The following is a 17,162-nucleotide window of genomic DNA, read 5'->3' as shown; positions in this document are numbered from 1 at the left end:
TGCCTCAAAAAAAGTCCTAATATGTGAAAACAATTCTTGTATAATATCGTAGTTTCTGATTCTCTCTTGCCTCTTTGTTGCGGTTGTTCAGTTACCCAGTAGTGTCTGATTCTTTGGAATCCCATTGACTGTAGCACACCAGGCTTCCCTGTCCTTCATTATCTCTCAGATTTTGCTTAGATTCATGTTCACTGAGTTGGTGATGCCATCTGTCTTATCCGCTATTGCCCCCTTAACCTCCTGGCCTCAGTCTTTCCCAGCATCAGGGTTTTTTCCAATGAGTCAGCTCTTCACATCAGGTGGATAAAGTATTTGAACCTCAGCATCAGTCCTTTCAATAAATATCTCAGGATTGATTTCCTTTAGGATTGACTGGTTTGATCTCCTTGCAGTCCAAGGGACTCTCACGAGTCTTCTTCAGCACCACAGTTAGAAAGCATTGGTCCTTTGGTGCTCAGCCTTCTCTTGCCTCTTAAGTCCTCAAAAATAGCTTTGAAAATTTAAATCCACTTATATTTCCTTAGACAAAGTAAAGAGGGTCACCATATGACATAAGCTCATATTTAACCTAACATTATAAGAAAAGAAGTGATGACTTAGTATTACTGAATTTATAAAGTTTTGAGAGTCTCAAAGAAGGGAGAAAAATGAGTCTTAGGGAAGAAGAATGACTCTAGGTCTCAGAAGTTTAAGGATTTGAACCTGTCCTCTCCCCAGTTCGTCTTAAAATGAGTTGCTTTAGTTCTTGGAGCCACTCACTCCTTACTTATGTAAAAGTTATAATAAGACCTTCTTTATGGGATTATTCAAAGGATCTGGTAAGACTGCACACAGAAACTTGCTAACTGTGAAATCACAGAGTTGCACATAATCCCTGGTAGGTTTGATTTAAAAGAGTCTGGTGGTAAAAGAGCAAGCCCATTACAACCGGCCTGGGTAACTACGTTGTCTATAGTGAGAACCGAAGGAAGTAATCAGGAGCAAGTTACAGACTCATGCAAAGCGACGATGACATGTAGACGCTGAAAAAGTGCGACAGTGTGAATGTAACCCTGAGAAGTTAGACTCGTGCAAAGTTAGGGTTGTCGAAAGCCTAGAAAAAAAGGGCAGGTCTGATGAAGTCAAGAGAGCTGCTAGTGCCACCAGGCTGTATTTAACAAAGCAAGTATCAGCGTGATGTTTAACACTGTGGCAACTTACCATTAGGAATAAACTGGGGGAAACAAATGCAAATCTGTGACATTTCAGTCCTGGAAGGAACCAGTTGGTAAGAGTGAAATATAGGAGTCAGTTGTTAACTCTGAATCTCCAATGCAGAGAGATGACCCAGTAAGCTGTTTGAAGAGGCATCCTTCAAGATCTATTTTCTACATAATATCTACATGATACCACATGTTCTTTAGATTTGGAGGAGAGTTAATTAATTCTGTCACTGCCGCTATCAGCATGTAATGGCATTGTTCTCTAAACTATACTGATGTCAACAGAGTGATATATCCTAGTTCTGCCCCTGGAGCCATCAGCTAATGCCTCTTTCCTTTTATCCTATCATTTGTGTGTTTTCTTCTCTGCCCAGAGGACATCTGAACTGCTGTGCTTCTTGTGTCTGCTGAAAGATGTAAGTTCAAGATATTAAGAGACATCTCCCAGGAACCCAAAATAACAGTCATGTCCTTAGTCCTAATTGATTGGAATGTCATTGCTGAAACTCACAAAGATGTTGATGACACTGATTCAAAGTAATTTACCCCTCCGGATAAATGACGAGGTAACGGAATTGTAAGTGTCATCCAACTGCTCTCTCTGCCTCTGGTCTCAGTTGCCTCTGGGACAACCTTGCCTCCAATGCCACACAGCAGAAACTAAGATGCCAATCGAACTGTCCCTCCGGGCTCAGACTCCCCTAAGAGTGCTCTGTGGGTTTGCAATAAAGTGCCACCTCCTTAATTTAGCACTTAGGCTTAATCACACTTTGTGTTGTTTTTATTTTTTAGCTTATCCTTTTATTTTTTAGCTTATACTTCATCTTCCCTCAATTACATACAGAAATGCTTTAGTTTCCCACAGTCTCAACATCAGGCCTCTTCTTTTTGTATGGATTTGTAACCTGCCCAGCAGGCCTCTTTCTTTAGTCTGATTTCTTCTTCCTCTTGCTGAAAGGTAAACATCAAACATTACTTTATCCCAAGAGTTTCTCTTTAGGTCCTCAGAGTGATTCTAGAGACTAGCTCAGTCAATGCCACACAGAAGATATTTAGTATATGTATGTTGAATGAGAAAACAGATGAATGAACCAATGAACTAAATATTTAGTATATGTATGTTGAATGAGAAAACAGATGAATGAACCAATGAACTAAATCAACAATACACAGACACAAAATGTAAGATGCATCCAGCTAAGCAAAAGAGTATCGGATATTCCTACTTCAGCTTTTTTATAGAGTGAAAGGAATTTTTTTGACCTAAGATCTTTTTTCATGAGAGGTGGGGAAACCTGGGTATGGACTGATTCAGGTTTCCAAACTAACATTACTTGATGACAAAGAGAAATAAGTACTAGTGGCATTAAGCTTTATATTCATTTTACAAATCCAGTGGTTTGTCAGGCATATTTGCTAATAAAAGCTCCTGGAATTTTTATCATCCTTATGACTTCAGCCTCGAGAAGTATTAGGTACATGAGATAATTGTTGGATAAAAGAATGAATGAATGAGTGAACAAATTATATTTCTGAGAAGCACATTAAAATTCTGGTGGAAGTAGACAGTCATGTGGAGTGAAGGAAAATACGCAGTCCAAGTGTAAAGAGACATGAGTTCTGTCTCTGGCTCTGCCATTCTCTAGCTATGTGACCTAGACTACTTCCAGAAGTCTCTCTCCTTAATTTCTGTGACCCCCAGTCTTAATCGTGAAACTTTTGTTCCTTAAAAGTTGTAATTTCTTAAGGAATATTTATTCTCTTTCCTTCTTATTTTATGCAATCTCTCTAAGAGAATCTCATTACTAACTTTTTTATTCCAATATATATTTTTTAAAATTTATATTTTCATCCCAGACTTTATGGCTATGATTCACTAAACAAATATTTTTAATACTTTCCATGTGGTTGGTACTATCCTCTAATTATTTCACACATTTGACATGCTCAAAATTGAATAAATAATCTTAACTGAAAAAAAAAAATAGTTTTTAACGCATATATTACAGGTCATCCCAGATAATGATGATGTGACCCAATTGTTCAAGTGAGAAATTATGGATTCTTTCTAAACCTTTCTTCCTCCTGTGACATTCTATACATGCCACTCTAATGCTCCTCCTTAAATATCACACAAAAATACTGATTTGACTCTATACATTCCTCAAGGTTGCTGTAACAACTCTTGTCTTTATCACATCACTCTAACATCCACCTTCACACACTTGCCATGATGTTCTTACAAAAAATTAAAAAGTATACACACAGCATATGGACCATATATGATTATGTCACCTTCTTACTTAAGGTCTGCAGCTATCTTCTCATATATATAGCTTCTTTCAGGGTAAAGTGGCAACTGCGGCACATAGTCTTCCGTACCTCAGTCCAACATCCACTTCTGTTGCTCCCCTGCCTGCCGAGGAGACCAAGTGTGTTTCAGTATGCCGTGTTGTTTTATACTCCAGTTGATTTGCATATACTCTCACATCTGATTTATTGGTTCTTATCCCTCTCATCTTCTGGATCACTTCCTGCTTATCTTAAAGATTATGGAAGGAAATAATAAGAATCTGTAAATTGAATTGATTTAGAATGTGGTATGGCAGAAAGAATGAATGATCTTTTGATAACATCCCATTTTCTGCTTTTCTTTTATAGTACTAAGAAGAATTGAAAAAGTTACTTAACCTGTCTGTATTTCAGTCTCCTTATCTATAAAATAGTGTTTTCAATGCAAGGAGTGGTAACCCTCTTTCTTTGTAATAGTCCTAAGCTTTAATGAGAACTGAATGACTCGTTTTGATCTCATCCCATGCTCAACAAACACAAATTAATTTTGAAGCACAGAAATGCCATTCCATACAACTGAAGATGTAATGGCCAGAGATTAGTTTTCCTTCTTATCGTGTAGGCATTGTGTTTTACGGTTCTTAAGAGCTCTCACAATACATTCTTCAGAATAAGGAAAATAAAGAACTATACACATGTTTTTTTCATGAATGTTGTTGGAGAAAAAATATATACAGCAGGCAAAGGTTATTGATAAGTAATTAAATCTCCATTATATTCTACCATGAAATTTAGACTGAGAGAGTAAGTGTGTACAATTAAAATCCAGTTTCTACATTTTGATACCTCACCCTCTGTGATCTAAAATCTGTTTATAACAATACAAGATTGTCTAATATTGGGAAAAACATTTCAGTTTAGACAGCACACATAAAGGAAGACATAAACACTTACTGTGTTGTCTTCCTAAAGGCTGCTCTGGACCTCCTCTGTTACTTAAAGTAGCCTCAATACAACCCTTCTCTGCTTCCCAATGTTGATTGACAGAAGATAAAGGACTCCAGTTGTGATGAAAAATTACCAGCAAATTGTAGTCTTCATACAAATGCAATTCCTTTTATGTTAAAAGCCCATGAATGGAGGAAATGCTGCTTTTATGTGAAACACACCAATTACAAAAAGACTTTGGTAACTGCTCCTCTGGTTAAACTAAATTTAAGTTTGAGAATTAACAACATTTACTCTTTTAGTAGATGCTTGAGGAGTAAAGTTTGAGTGACCCTTCCAGTGAGGGTGAAAAAAACTAGGTGTCAAAAGATTGAAATGGAATAAAGATGATATTTGGCCTGAAATAATTTGTCTATGCATTAGGGAAAAAAAATGGTGACTTGATTTCTACCAAAAAGTAACTGGATTGTGCAACCTTCTTTCATTTATTTATTCCTTTGTCTCTTTAGCCAGTTATTTTTAAAGATCCCGATACAAAATTTTTGAAAAGGTATCAAAAACTTAGTAATAGTTCTATCCCTTACTAAAAGAAACTTCTTGATTGTGAAAGTCATTTAGCATTTAAGCATCTTAGTTTCCTTATAAACATCTTAGTTTCCTTATATACCAAAGAGGGGAAAAAAATTTTTTTTTGTTAATGGAAAAATCCTCTAAAGGACTCCAGGCCTCTTTCATCCTGTCTGAGAAAAGAAAAACAAACAAACAAAAGATTATAACAGAGATTGAAAGAAAAGGAAAGAAATTTCTGAACTCTTTGGGCTAGGATTTCTGATTTAGTAAGCGTAGAATTTAAAGTTCCATTTTCTATTAACTGTAGTCTTAGAATGTACTCTTTAAAATATCTTTTCTATAATGGTATCAATGGAGTAAAAGTCCAAAGCCTCCTTCTCTTTAGAAAGGTGTTCCCTTAGGCATCTAATAAATGGCTGAGTGGAAGCTAAGCTGCAAGTAAGGTGAAGAAGTACTCATGATTTTAGGGGAAAAACTGTTTGGGGCAATTTTTTGATTTTAATTTATTGCCTCTTCTTGCTGTTAGGAATTGTGATAATTTGGGTTCCATTTTTACTGTGTAATTTAAAAATAAAAACAACACATGATAAAATCTGTTTGATAATTACAATCAAAATTATAATTTTGGGCAACTTATATATAAAATATATCTGTTAGAAAAAGCCTGAAGTAATAGCTCTCCTAGCTAGCATCTCCCCAGCTAGCATCTCTCCCAACATCTCCCTTTGTGAATTAACCACACTGACTCTTCAGGGGCTTCTTGTTGAACAGCTTTAGTGACTCTTTATTTGGTAGGATGAAATCAGATATCACAAGATTGAAAATAAATAAAGATATAATTAAAAGTAACTATTCATCATAAACAAATATTAGAATTGTTTGAGTTCTGCAAAAATTTGCCAGAATTGTACACAATCCCAAGTGTGGGCACAGTTGTACATGGAAGTAGACTAGCTGTACTCACAGAATGGCCTGTGAGCCTCTGAATGTCCTCAACGTTCTTTCAGGGGGTCCATCAGGTAAAAATGCCTTTCATAATAATATTAAGATGTTAATTGCTTTTCACTCTGTTGACATTTGCAGTTATGATCACACAAGAGCAATGATGGTAAAACAACTGGTGCCTCAGCATGAATCAAGACACCAAAATGTCCTGGCAGTCATTATACTTGATGAAGCAGTAGCAATAAAAGCATTAATTCAATTAAATCTCAAGTCATGAATATACAGCTTTATAATAGTCTGTGTGACAAAATATTAATAGAAAGTGTACATAAAGCACTTCTGATATCTGATGGGTGTCTCGGTGGGGGGGACACTTGAGAGGTTGTTTGCATTAAGAGCTACATCAGCTGTTATGGGTTTTATTGTTTTGTTTTGGCCTTATTTGAAATGTTAATTTTACTTAAAATAATAACTAATTTAAACTGGGGCTTCCCAGGTGACTCCATGTAAAGAATCTTCCTGCCAATGCAGGAGATGCAAGAGATGTGGTTTGGATCCCTGGTTTGCGGAGATCCCCTGGAGGAGGCAATGGTGATACACTCCAATAATCCTGCCAAGAAAATGCCATGGACACAGGAACCTGGTGGGCTACAGTCCATGGGCTCACAAAGAGTTGGACATGACTGAGCGTGCACACACACACACACACACACGCGCACGCACAATGGAAACTATGGTTATCAGACATGTATTTGACAGCCATTTTCTTGAAAATGAAAGGAATGAGCGACTCACTTCAAGGAAGCAGCTATCAGTATCTGTGGTCAAAGATTTCCGTGTTCACATGAAACCTAGAATTTTAGAAAATAGAATTCTTCCTAGTGCTTATCATGTTTTCTAATGAGAATAGTGATGATGTTAACAATAAGATTTACAGAGAAAGAATCTACTCTGGCTGTTTAAGGCATATAGGGACTTATTGCAGGGTATTAAATGGATTACACAGTCATTTTTAATGTTAAAGAAAAAATGGATTCTAGATTTATCCTTTAGAAATAGCTCCCCAAGCTATGCTTGAGGACAGGGCTACTGAGAGATCTCCTAGGATCTGACGATCTGCCAGGTTGGGCTGCTGCCATTGTAACCGCTTGCTTAGAATCCACATGCACATTGCTGCATGGGCTACAGCAAGGCTGCCCATGCTGAGGTTTGCCTCAGCGGGATGCAGGAAATGCCAGAGACACAGGGTCAATCCCTGGGTCAGGAAGATCCTCTGGAGGAGGAAATGGCAATTCACTCCAGTGGGATAGAAGCTTCATGCCCAGCATCTCAACATTATTAGCAAACTCTGTCAACAGTTTTGGTTATTGTAGATTAAACTGCTGTGTGAACTTTGGACATACAGTACACCTGAAAGACAGTATCTATTTCTCCACACAGACTTGGTGTATCTTTCATATTCTAATCACCCATTACTCTTTAAGTCAGTGAGCTGCTCTCAGTTCCAAGTAGCTGTGTCACTGGTCTCTAGAGTTACTTTCTCTATGTCTTAGAAATATATATATATATAATTTTCTTGAAGAAATATATTTCTTCAAGGAAATGTAATCCTGTAATTATCTTGGGCTTCTGAAGAGGGACCAGTAAAAGTTGTCCAAAAATTATCCAGTATCATCCTTAAATTTTGTTCCAGAAAATATCAAATTGAAATATCTAGATTGTGTTCCAAAATATTACAGATTTTTATCCTAGAAAATAGCATATGCCACTAGTAGAACGATTATTTAAGAGTCATCATAGAAAAGGACATGTCATACCTGTTTTAATAGTCTTATAGGAAAGAAAAATAAGGCTGTTACTTTGAAGTAAACTCTATAAGGAATTCTTTCTGTCAGTTTATAGAAAGTGTTAAAATTGTGTAATTGTAACCATCTCTCCTGTAAATTTTTTCTTTTCCTTTAAAGATCATTATAATTTATCTTTGAGCATTTTGAATATCCAGAAAGACCACCAGTGTGCCAGGCTTCTCTGACCATGAGATTTTCCTGGGAGGAATACTGGAGTGGGTTGCTATGCCCACCTCCAGGAGATCTTCCTGACCCAGGGATCGAACCCTGGACCCTGTCTCCTGCATCACAGGTGGATTCTTTCCCAGCTGAGCCATCAAGGAAGCCGTCATTCATCTAAGCAGGTGTCATTTGCATTATGATGGCCCTTATCAGAACATCAGTTATCTAGACTCATGGGCTCATAGCCAACTCATGCCTTCAGGTGAAGCGGCCTTGAGCTCCATCTAGAGGCTGGAGTGAAGAACTTACATACAGGGAATTGTGCAGAAATTAAGGAGTCACCATTAGTTAGGAACGACAAGCTAGAATTTAATCCTAGGTTTCCTTCAAAGAACACAACAATTGGGTCTATTTTTTTTTTTTAAGTACAGAATTTAATAGAATTAATTCCAATAAAATTATTTATAACGTTTTCTTACACATACTAAACATTCAAAAATATCAGGCATTATTGTTGTTGTTACCCCTGAAATCACTAACTTGCTACCTGGAATCAAAATTAGGCTACTAGTATATAGGTATTCTGTTTTTGCCCCAATGCGAAAATATTAGAAAGTGACAAGCCACCACCTGTCACTTTATGATAATAAAATCTTAATTTAAAAAGTCCTATCACAAAATTCGCATCAAGCTCATCAAGGTCAAGTATTTAAAGAGATTGCTGTTTGGAATCAGATTGTGTGGATTCTTAAGAGACATGTAAGCAAGTGCTAATCATCATGTAATCACTTTGAATTTGTATTGTAAACACTTATAACTATCAATTTTAAAGAGTTTCCTTGTAAAGCTTTAAATGGTGTTCACATAATTTCTTCATTGCAGTGAATTTTAATGAAAGTGGAAAAACACCCTTGGAATTCTTGGAATTGAACTACATGCTGATTCTGTTACTATTTCAGGGTATGTTTAGAATGGGCATATTTTTATAGCTAATCATAAGAGGAGAGTTTCAATGACCCTAAGTGCTTATTTTTTTTTTTTTTTTGATATCAAGGTTTCTTTTTTTAGTCTAGTAAAAGTCAGAATAAAAATCATGATATACCAGAGAGGCGCTTCAGTTCTTTTGAAGGTCATACTTCAAGTTTTTTTGAGATGCATGCTGGAGTTAAAAATGTCTGTCAGAGGAGACTTGCCCAGCATTGGTGTATGGAGAGAGGCTAGCGGGTGTATACTAGTTGAAAATCAGCAGGGTGCAATCCATTTCTACTTGTTTTTCCCTCTGTTTAGACATTTCACTATGTGTTATTAAAAAGGACATAAATGTTAAGAATTTTCCTCAGACTGAAGAAAAAAATCGACCTTTGAGATAAAATGTGTTAAAAGATAAGCTGAAACCTATTAAATATTTTAAGAGTTCATTTGAGCAAAAATCCATTCTAATCGGGCAGCCTCAATATAGCAGATAGAAAAGAGCTCCGAGGATCTGTACAAAGTGAAAGACCTTTATGCACAGACAGAGGCAGAAACAGAAAGACCTATTAAGCTAAAAAGCAAGTGGGTTATGACAGGGTTACTTTCCTTTAGGAATTGTCCATGGTCTATTGGACAGTTTATCTAACTAGTGCTAACAAATGGTTCCCAATTGATTGATTCAAGATTCCATATCTGAGGGAGCCAAAACTGTACATAAGTTAAGTCATAGCTTGGTGGCATGGGGATTAGCATAAATGACTCTATTTGGGTCCTGTTGTTTTGTTTCTTAGTGATAGTAAATACTAAAAATGCCTTTTAATAACACACAGCACTGTGCACACACTACATACATCCTGCCAAATTTCAGCATTCTGATCAGCAAAGTAATAATTTTCAACTTTTATATGGTTGTTCAGGATAGTAATAGGAAGAAAGGTAAGTTATTCAGGGCAATGGATCTGGGACATAGCAACAGTTTATCCACATTTTGCTCGAATATAGACTCTTGAATAAGGAAATATTCCCAAGACCAGTGATCTGGTGAGACCCTCATGTGGGAACACATATGGCACAGCTGGACATGTTCTCATGCAAAGAAATCAGCTATTGTCGGAATAAAGGCATCTAGAGACACACATGTGTGTGCTTGTGAAACTGAGATCTGCTCAAGGTCGTGGGTTGTATCACTGTCAGTTTCTTGGTTGTCATATTGCACTAATTGTATTGTGTTAGCCAAGCAAGGAGGCATCTCTGGGGGACACACAGTGGAGGGCTTATGGCTCTCTCTGTGTTATTTCTTACTACTGCATGTACATCTAAATCTTATAAACAGAAAATCTTAGAATCACAGTGCTGCAACATAACTTCTAATCAATCTATAAATAGAAAGCCAGGGACAAGAACTATGAATAGCAGAGGGTAGACCATCACTAGGTGTGTGATGTTTCCATTAATGAAATTACAGAGGACAAAGAAAGGTGAATAATTTGCGGATGATTTCTAGAGCTTGTCAGCACGTCTAGAGAAAAAGAAAGAAGCCATTTGTGTTTTGACAGAGAGGTGGACCCTTGTGAATTTAGAAAGATCTGGGTGTGGAACCTTACGCCTTCAACCCAGGGAATGCCGAAAGCTATAATTTAGTGAGACCATTTGAGCCTGTACCCAGTCCCCTCAATTACTGGCCTTGTTTTTAGGGCTTCGTTGCTATTTTGTGAATTCTCAATAGCCACAAGGCATTCATTCTTTCATATGTAATTTGCTTAAAAAACAAAGGGACTCATCTGAGCATAAGCTGTGTTTGTTGTGTGCAAATCATGCAGGCACCAAAGGAGGACAGGATATGACGTGTACTTGCCTTAAAGACTCCCAGAAGAGGTGGAGAAGTAAATTGACAAGCACTTCCTGGTGGTTGGCTTCCCAGGTGGTTCATTGGTAAGCATTCCTCCTGCAATGTAGGAGCCTCGGGAGATGTGGGTTCAATCCCTGGATTGGAAAGATCCCCTGGAGGAGGGCATGGCAATCTACTCCAGTATCCATGCTTGGAGAATTGGACAGAGAAGCCTGGGGCTGGGGGACAGTGAGGGGCTACAGTCCATAGCGTTGCAAAGAGTTGGACACCATTGAAGCAACTTAGCACACACATGACGGTTAAGTGTTAGGACACTCTACTTACTTCATTTGTATATTCACCCATACTGCTTTTTAACCTTTTTTTTTTTTTTTTTAATAGCATGCAATAAATGTACATAGTTTCAAAAGTCAAACTACCTGAATGATGGGAAATAAAACAGCAGACTTTAGGACTCTCTACTTCATCCTCAAATCTTATTTCACAGAGGAACCACTTTCAGAACAAGGGATTGTTTACTATGAGATTGCCTGCCATATTTTTAGCTTATTTTGTTATTTCCTTATGTTTTAATTCCTTTGTTGTTATAATTAAATAATTATGCTACCCAGCATCAGCATGTGATACTTTGTTTACATGTCCTTTCTGTACAACTTTCTTTTTTTTCCCTAGAGTTAGTAATTGCCTCATATCTCTCCTGGGGTTTTTCTTTCATCATTGGTAGAAAATCCTTTTACTTCTATTTTTCTTAGAGCCTTTGCAGGACCCCACACCATTGTCTGTCTTGTTTTAATTTTTCATTTTGGTGGAGGACACTCCTGTGGTAGATTCTTAACAATGGGTGAAAGGGCAGGAAATTTGCGAATCTTTTTAAATTTTAGTCTTCATGTTAATTGATAGCTTTCCTGGATGAAGAATTGTAGTTTCTTTATAGTTGCCTTATACAGAAATGTCTGTCTTTTTTCTTCTGTGTCATTTTTGCATTTTTTGTTCTCAAAGGTCAAACTTCTTTCTTTTAAAATAATTGTAGTTATGGTATTTAGTAAGCAATGGTTTTTCCAATAATCATGTAAGGATATGAGAGTTGGACCCTAAAGAAGGCTGAGCACTAAAGAATCGATGCTTTCTACCTGTGGTGCTGGGGAAGACTCTTGAGAGTCCCTTGGACGGCAAGAAGATGAAACCAGTCAATCCTAAAGGAAATTAACCTTGAATATTTATTGGAAGTACTGATGCCAAAGCTGAAACTCCAATACTTTGACACCTGATGTGAAGAACCGATTCAGTGGAAAAGACCCTGATGCTGAGCAAGATTGAGGGCAGGATGAGAAGGGAACGATAGAGGATGAAATGGTTGGATGGCATCACCGACTCAATGGTCATGAGTCTGAGCAGCTCTGGAAGATAGTTAAGGACAGTGAAGTCTGTCCAGGGGGTCTCAAAGAGTAGGACAGGACTTAGTCACTGAACAATACCAACAACATTTATTTGGGGGGAGAGGAAGGATAAGCATGTTTGTTCAATGAGCAATTTATAATTAACCAAATTACTTTTAACTCCTCCCCTCCTGGCTTTCCTCCCTCCCTGTCCTTTGCACCCCTCAGAGACCTAGACTGTCTGCTCTTTGGAAAGGTTCTGCATTTGTGACTGGTCTAGGAAGGTTAAGTGAGACACACAGGGAAAGAAGACATCCTCCTTTCTCTCTCTTCTGTCAAAGTAGTGGAATGGGACAACTTAGAAAGTCCGGATCAGAGTGCAGACCTGGTAGAAAAGAGACCAAGGATTTTGGAAACTATTTCTTCTGTCCTAAAAAGTTGGAATGCAGAAAGCAACTTTGTAATTCACATACCACCTAAGAGCTTCACAGATGGCATTTTTATAGAAAGATTTATTGAATTGTAATTTATGTACTATAAACTCTACCCGTTTATTGTAGAGTTCTATGATATTTGACACTTTTTATTGTACTGTTCTGGGAGATTTGACAAATGCATAGAGTTGCACATATGTGTGTTAGTCACTCAAGCATGTCCGACTCTTTGTGACCCCATGGACTGTAGCCCACCAGGCTCCTCTGTCCATGGAATTCTCCAGACAAGAATTCTGGTTGTGGGTTGCTATTTCCTTCTCCAGGGGATCTTCCCAACCCAGGAATCAAACCTGGGTCTCCTGCATTACAGGCATATTCTTTACTGTTTGAGCCATCAAAGTTGAACAACCATGACCAAAATCAAGATTTAGATAATTTCCTCAGCCCCCTCACTCTTCTTTGTGGTCATCCCGTCACCTACTCCCACCCTCAATTCCAGCTCTCATGTTCATAAACAGTCTTCTTGTATGTAGAGAATTCTCCTCAATCTAGAGAATTTTCCTAGGTTATCTTGTTCCATACTCAAATATAATAAGATTCATGGATTATTTTTTAAGTCTTTGAAATTAATAAGAGATCTATTCAGTGCCTAAACAAGTGGCATGACATAATCAGAATATCTTTTTATTTTTATTTTAAAATTTATTAATTATAAATTATGTGTGCTATCAGACACAGAAATAAAAAAAGGTCATCCAGGAGTTTTGATATAGGAAATCATTGTCTGAATAAATTTAATTTTAAAATGTCATATTTATATGAAAACAAGATCAAAAAGGAGAAAAAGGGAAAATATTCAATATAATATTTACCAAGTTTGGCATAATTTTAGGAATTTTGAATCTTTGCTGGGATAAGCACTGTGAGAGATAAAGAGGGACCACAGAATTTATGAAGTATTTAGAGACATGCATTTCAAAATGATAATTGTGATCAGTAAGTTAGCCATATGCAGAGAAGGAAAAGTGTGAAATGAAAACCTTTCCTTTTTGATTATTAGGTCACATTATTACCCCCTCTTGTACCCTAATGAAACTGAAACTAAGAGAAATCAAATAACTTCCTGAGTGTCAGAGAGAGAGAGAATGGCAAGGACGGTTTCAACTGATCTCAAGGCTCGTGTTCTTTCCAGTGTATTTTCTTCTACAAATCAAGAAGCTTGTACTCTTGTCTCTCTTATATTCCCTCTTTAGCTTTATAACTTGAAACACATACTCTCATTTCTAAGTCCTCTGTGCCTTTTTCAAGAAGGTGCTACTTTATTTATGCTACGTTATTTAACTGTCTCATTCATAGCACAGGTCTCCCTTTCTAAACAACTAACACATCCCAACCCTGTGTGAACATATTCAAGTCTGTTATATATAAGTAATGACAACAATAATGCTTTGTGTGTGTGGTTAGTCACTCAGTCAGTGTAATTTACGTACTATAAACTCCACCCTTCTATTGTAGAGTTATATGATATTTGACACTTTTTATTGTACAGTTCTGGGAGATTTGACAAATGCATAAAGTCGCATGTGTGTGTGTTAGTCACTCAGTCATATCTGACTCTTTGCAAACCGTGGACAGTAGGGCACCTGGCTCCTCTGTCCATGGGATTTTCTAAGCAAGAATACTGGAGTGGGTTGCCATTTCCTTCTCCAAGGGGTCTTCCTGATCCAAGGATCAAACCCACAACTCCTGCGTCTCCTGCACAGACAGGTGCATTCTTTACCACTGTGCCACCTGGGAAGTGACAGCGCTTTGTATGTATACATAAATGGGCTTCCCTTGTGGCTCAGCTGGTAAAGAATCTGCCTGCAATGCGGGAGACCTGGGTTTGATCCCTGGGTTGGGAAGATCCCCTGGAGAAGGGAAAGGCCACCCAGTCTAGTATTCTTGCCTGGAGAATTCCATGGACAGAGGGAGTCTGGTGGGCCACAGTCCATAGGGCCACAAAGAGTTGGATGCAACTGAGCAACTAACACACACATACATATATAATACTTGCTTACATATTATGTTACCCCATATCTGACCCTGTCTCTCTATTTCCTTTTACAACAAAATTTCTCCAGTGAGTTTTTATATGCCCTTTTTATACTTTCTCAACTCCAGTTCTCTTTTCAATCAATTCCAATCTGTTTTTAAATCCAAAGCTCCTCCAGTTTTTCATGATAAACATATCACGCTTCTAAGTCTAGCAGTCACTTCTCTGCCTTCTACCCTTGACCACTCTGTCCTTGAGAATCTCTCCCAGCAGGGATTCTGCAGCCTCACTATAACCTTGGAAGGGTGTTTTCTCCTCACTGATCACTCCTTGGTCTCTTTACTCAGGCCTCTTTTCAACCTGACCTCTCAGTGTTGACGTGTCTTTGGATTCTGCCCTGGGGCCCATTCCACTTTCCCCGTTCGCTATATTCTTTCATTACGTGACTTCATCAACCCCATGGTCTTGCCCTGTGTGCATTAAGGCCTTCAGACCTTTAGGTTAGGCTTCCTGCTCTCCCCTGAATCCCCAGCCCAGGGATCTAAATTCTTATTTGGTTTTTCTCTTTGCATAACTAAAGGGACTTCAGAGTGCACATATTCAAAAGAGAGCTCTTGATTGCCCATTCATTATACCTGATTCTCTCCTAGTCTTTACCTGCTTGTGTAAGTTTCAGCATCAGCTATTCAGTTTCCCAAACAAAAATCTTAGAAGTCATCTTAATGTTTCTTTTCCTCCTTATCACCCCCACACACTTTGTTTCCAAATCCAATAATTCAGTTTCAAAATATTGTCCATCCATGGCTTATTTTTCTCTTCACAGCTTTTACCCTGGCCCAAGGCAGAGCCTTAGCCCAGTTCATTGCATACCTTCAGTTAGCTTCTTTGGATTTCAAGCTTTTTTCTCCATAGACTATTCTCCACAGAGTCGTAATAGTGGTCATTTAAAATGCAGATTGTATTCTCCTGCTTAAAACTCATCAATATCTCTGAATTAAATCTGGACTAAAACTCAAACATGTAACAGTGGACAATAAGGATGAATGATCTGGCCCCTCACAGCTTATCTCGTGGCTGCCCTCAAGTCTCTTTGCATAGAGATGACTAATTTATTAATGTTTGGCAGCTCAGATGGGACTGTATTGACAACCCTAGTTAAAGTAGCCGACCTCCATTAGTCTCTAAATTATAACCGTTTACTTCTGCCATTAATTACACTTGGAAAAACTCAAATGATCTTGTTCTTTACTTGGATTTGTTTGTTGTCTGTTCCACTAAAATGCCAGCTCTGTGAACAGAGGGTCATCTCTGTATTAACCACTTTATCTTCAGGATACAAGCACCTGATAGAGTTCAATAAATATTTCAATGAATTAATGTCTAGAAAATTCCAAGACCAGTGCCTAACACACTTAAAATAAGTAAATATCAGCCATTAATGTTATTTGTATCAATATTTTTATTAGTTGAATCATTGAATGCATGAATAGAGTAAATGATTATTCTCAGTTTCTTCATTTAAATGTGAAATACATGAACTAAATAATCCTTGACACCCCAAATGTATGATTAAATCATAATTTAAAATCACATGTTGAGAATTTTCAAACACTCACCCATTTTCCATCTGCTCCCTGTAATAAATGTTAATTTATGGCAGCTCACTAGATGTTAGATACACAGTGAATAATGGTTAAAAAAATGATAAAGCTCAAGCTTACTAATTACCCTGAGATGCAGGTAGCACCAGTGGTAAAGAATCTGCCTGCCATGCGGAAGACTTGGGTTCAATCCTTGGGTTGGGAAGATCCCCTGGAGGAGGAAATGGCAACCCATTCCAATATTCTTGCCTGGAAAATTCCACAGACAGAGGAGCCTGGAGGGATATAGTCCAGAGGGTCTCGAAGAGTCAGACATGACTGAGCACGTGCCTCACCTCAACTCAGGGTTCTGAACTTAAAGATGGATAGATGATAAGCCCCCAATTATTGGGTTGTTGTGTAGTTTAGATAGGAGAGCATGTGGTGTTTTCTATGGGTATAGAATCAGTTGGCGGAGAAGGCAATGGCACCCCACTCCAGTACTCTTGCCTGGAAGATCCCATGGATGGAGGAGCCTGGTAGGCTGTGGTCCGTGGGGTTGCTAAGGGTCGGACATGACTGAGTGACTTCACTTTCACTTTCATGCACTGGAGAAGGAAATGGCAACCCACTCCAGTGTTCTTGCCTGGAGAATCCCAGGGACGGGGGAGCCTGGTGGGCTGCCGTCTATGGGGTTGCACAGAGTCGGACACGACTGAAGTGACTTAGCAGCAGCAGCAGCAGAATCAGTTGAACGTAGAAGCCTCCCAAGTGCTCGACCGTGGAAAACCTTCTGTGCCATCTGTAAAATACCATGAAAGAGGATAATTTGCTACTAGGAAAAGGAGATGTAAAGTTGTTTTTGTTTTTCTACAGCAATATGTTTCTCTGTGATCAGGAAGTGATGGGAAGGTCAGAGGAGAAGTTTCGGTTACCTGAGGAAGGTGGAA

The sequence above is a fragment of the Dama dama genome, chromosome 21 (assembly GCF_033118175.1).
Source record: "Dama dama isolate Ldn47 chromosome 21, ASM3311817v1, whole genome shotgun sequence".
Lineage (NCBI taxonomy): Eukaryota > Metazoa > Chordata > Mammalia > Artiodactyla > Cervidae > Dama > Dama dama.
This window is presented reverse-complemented; position numbering follows the sequence as displayed.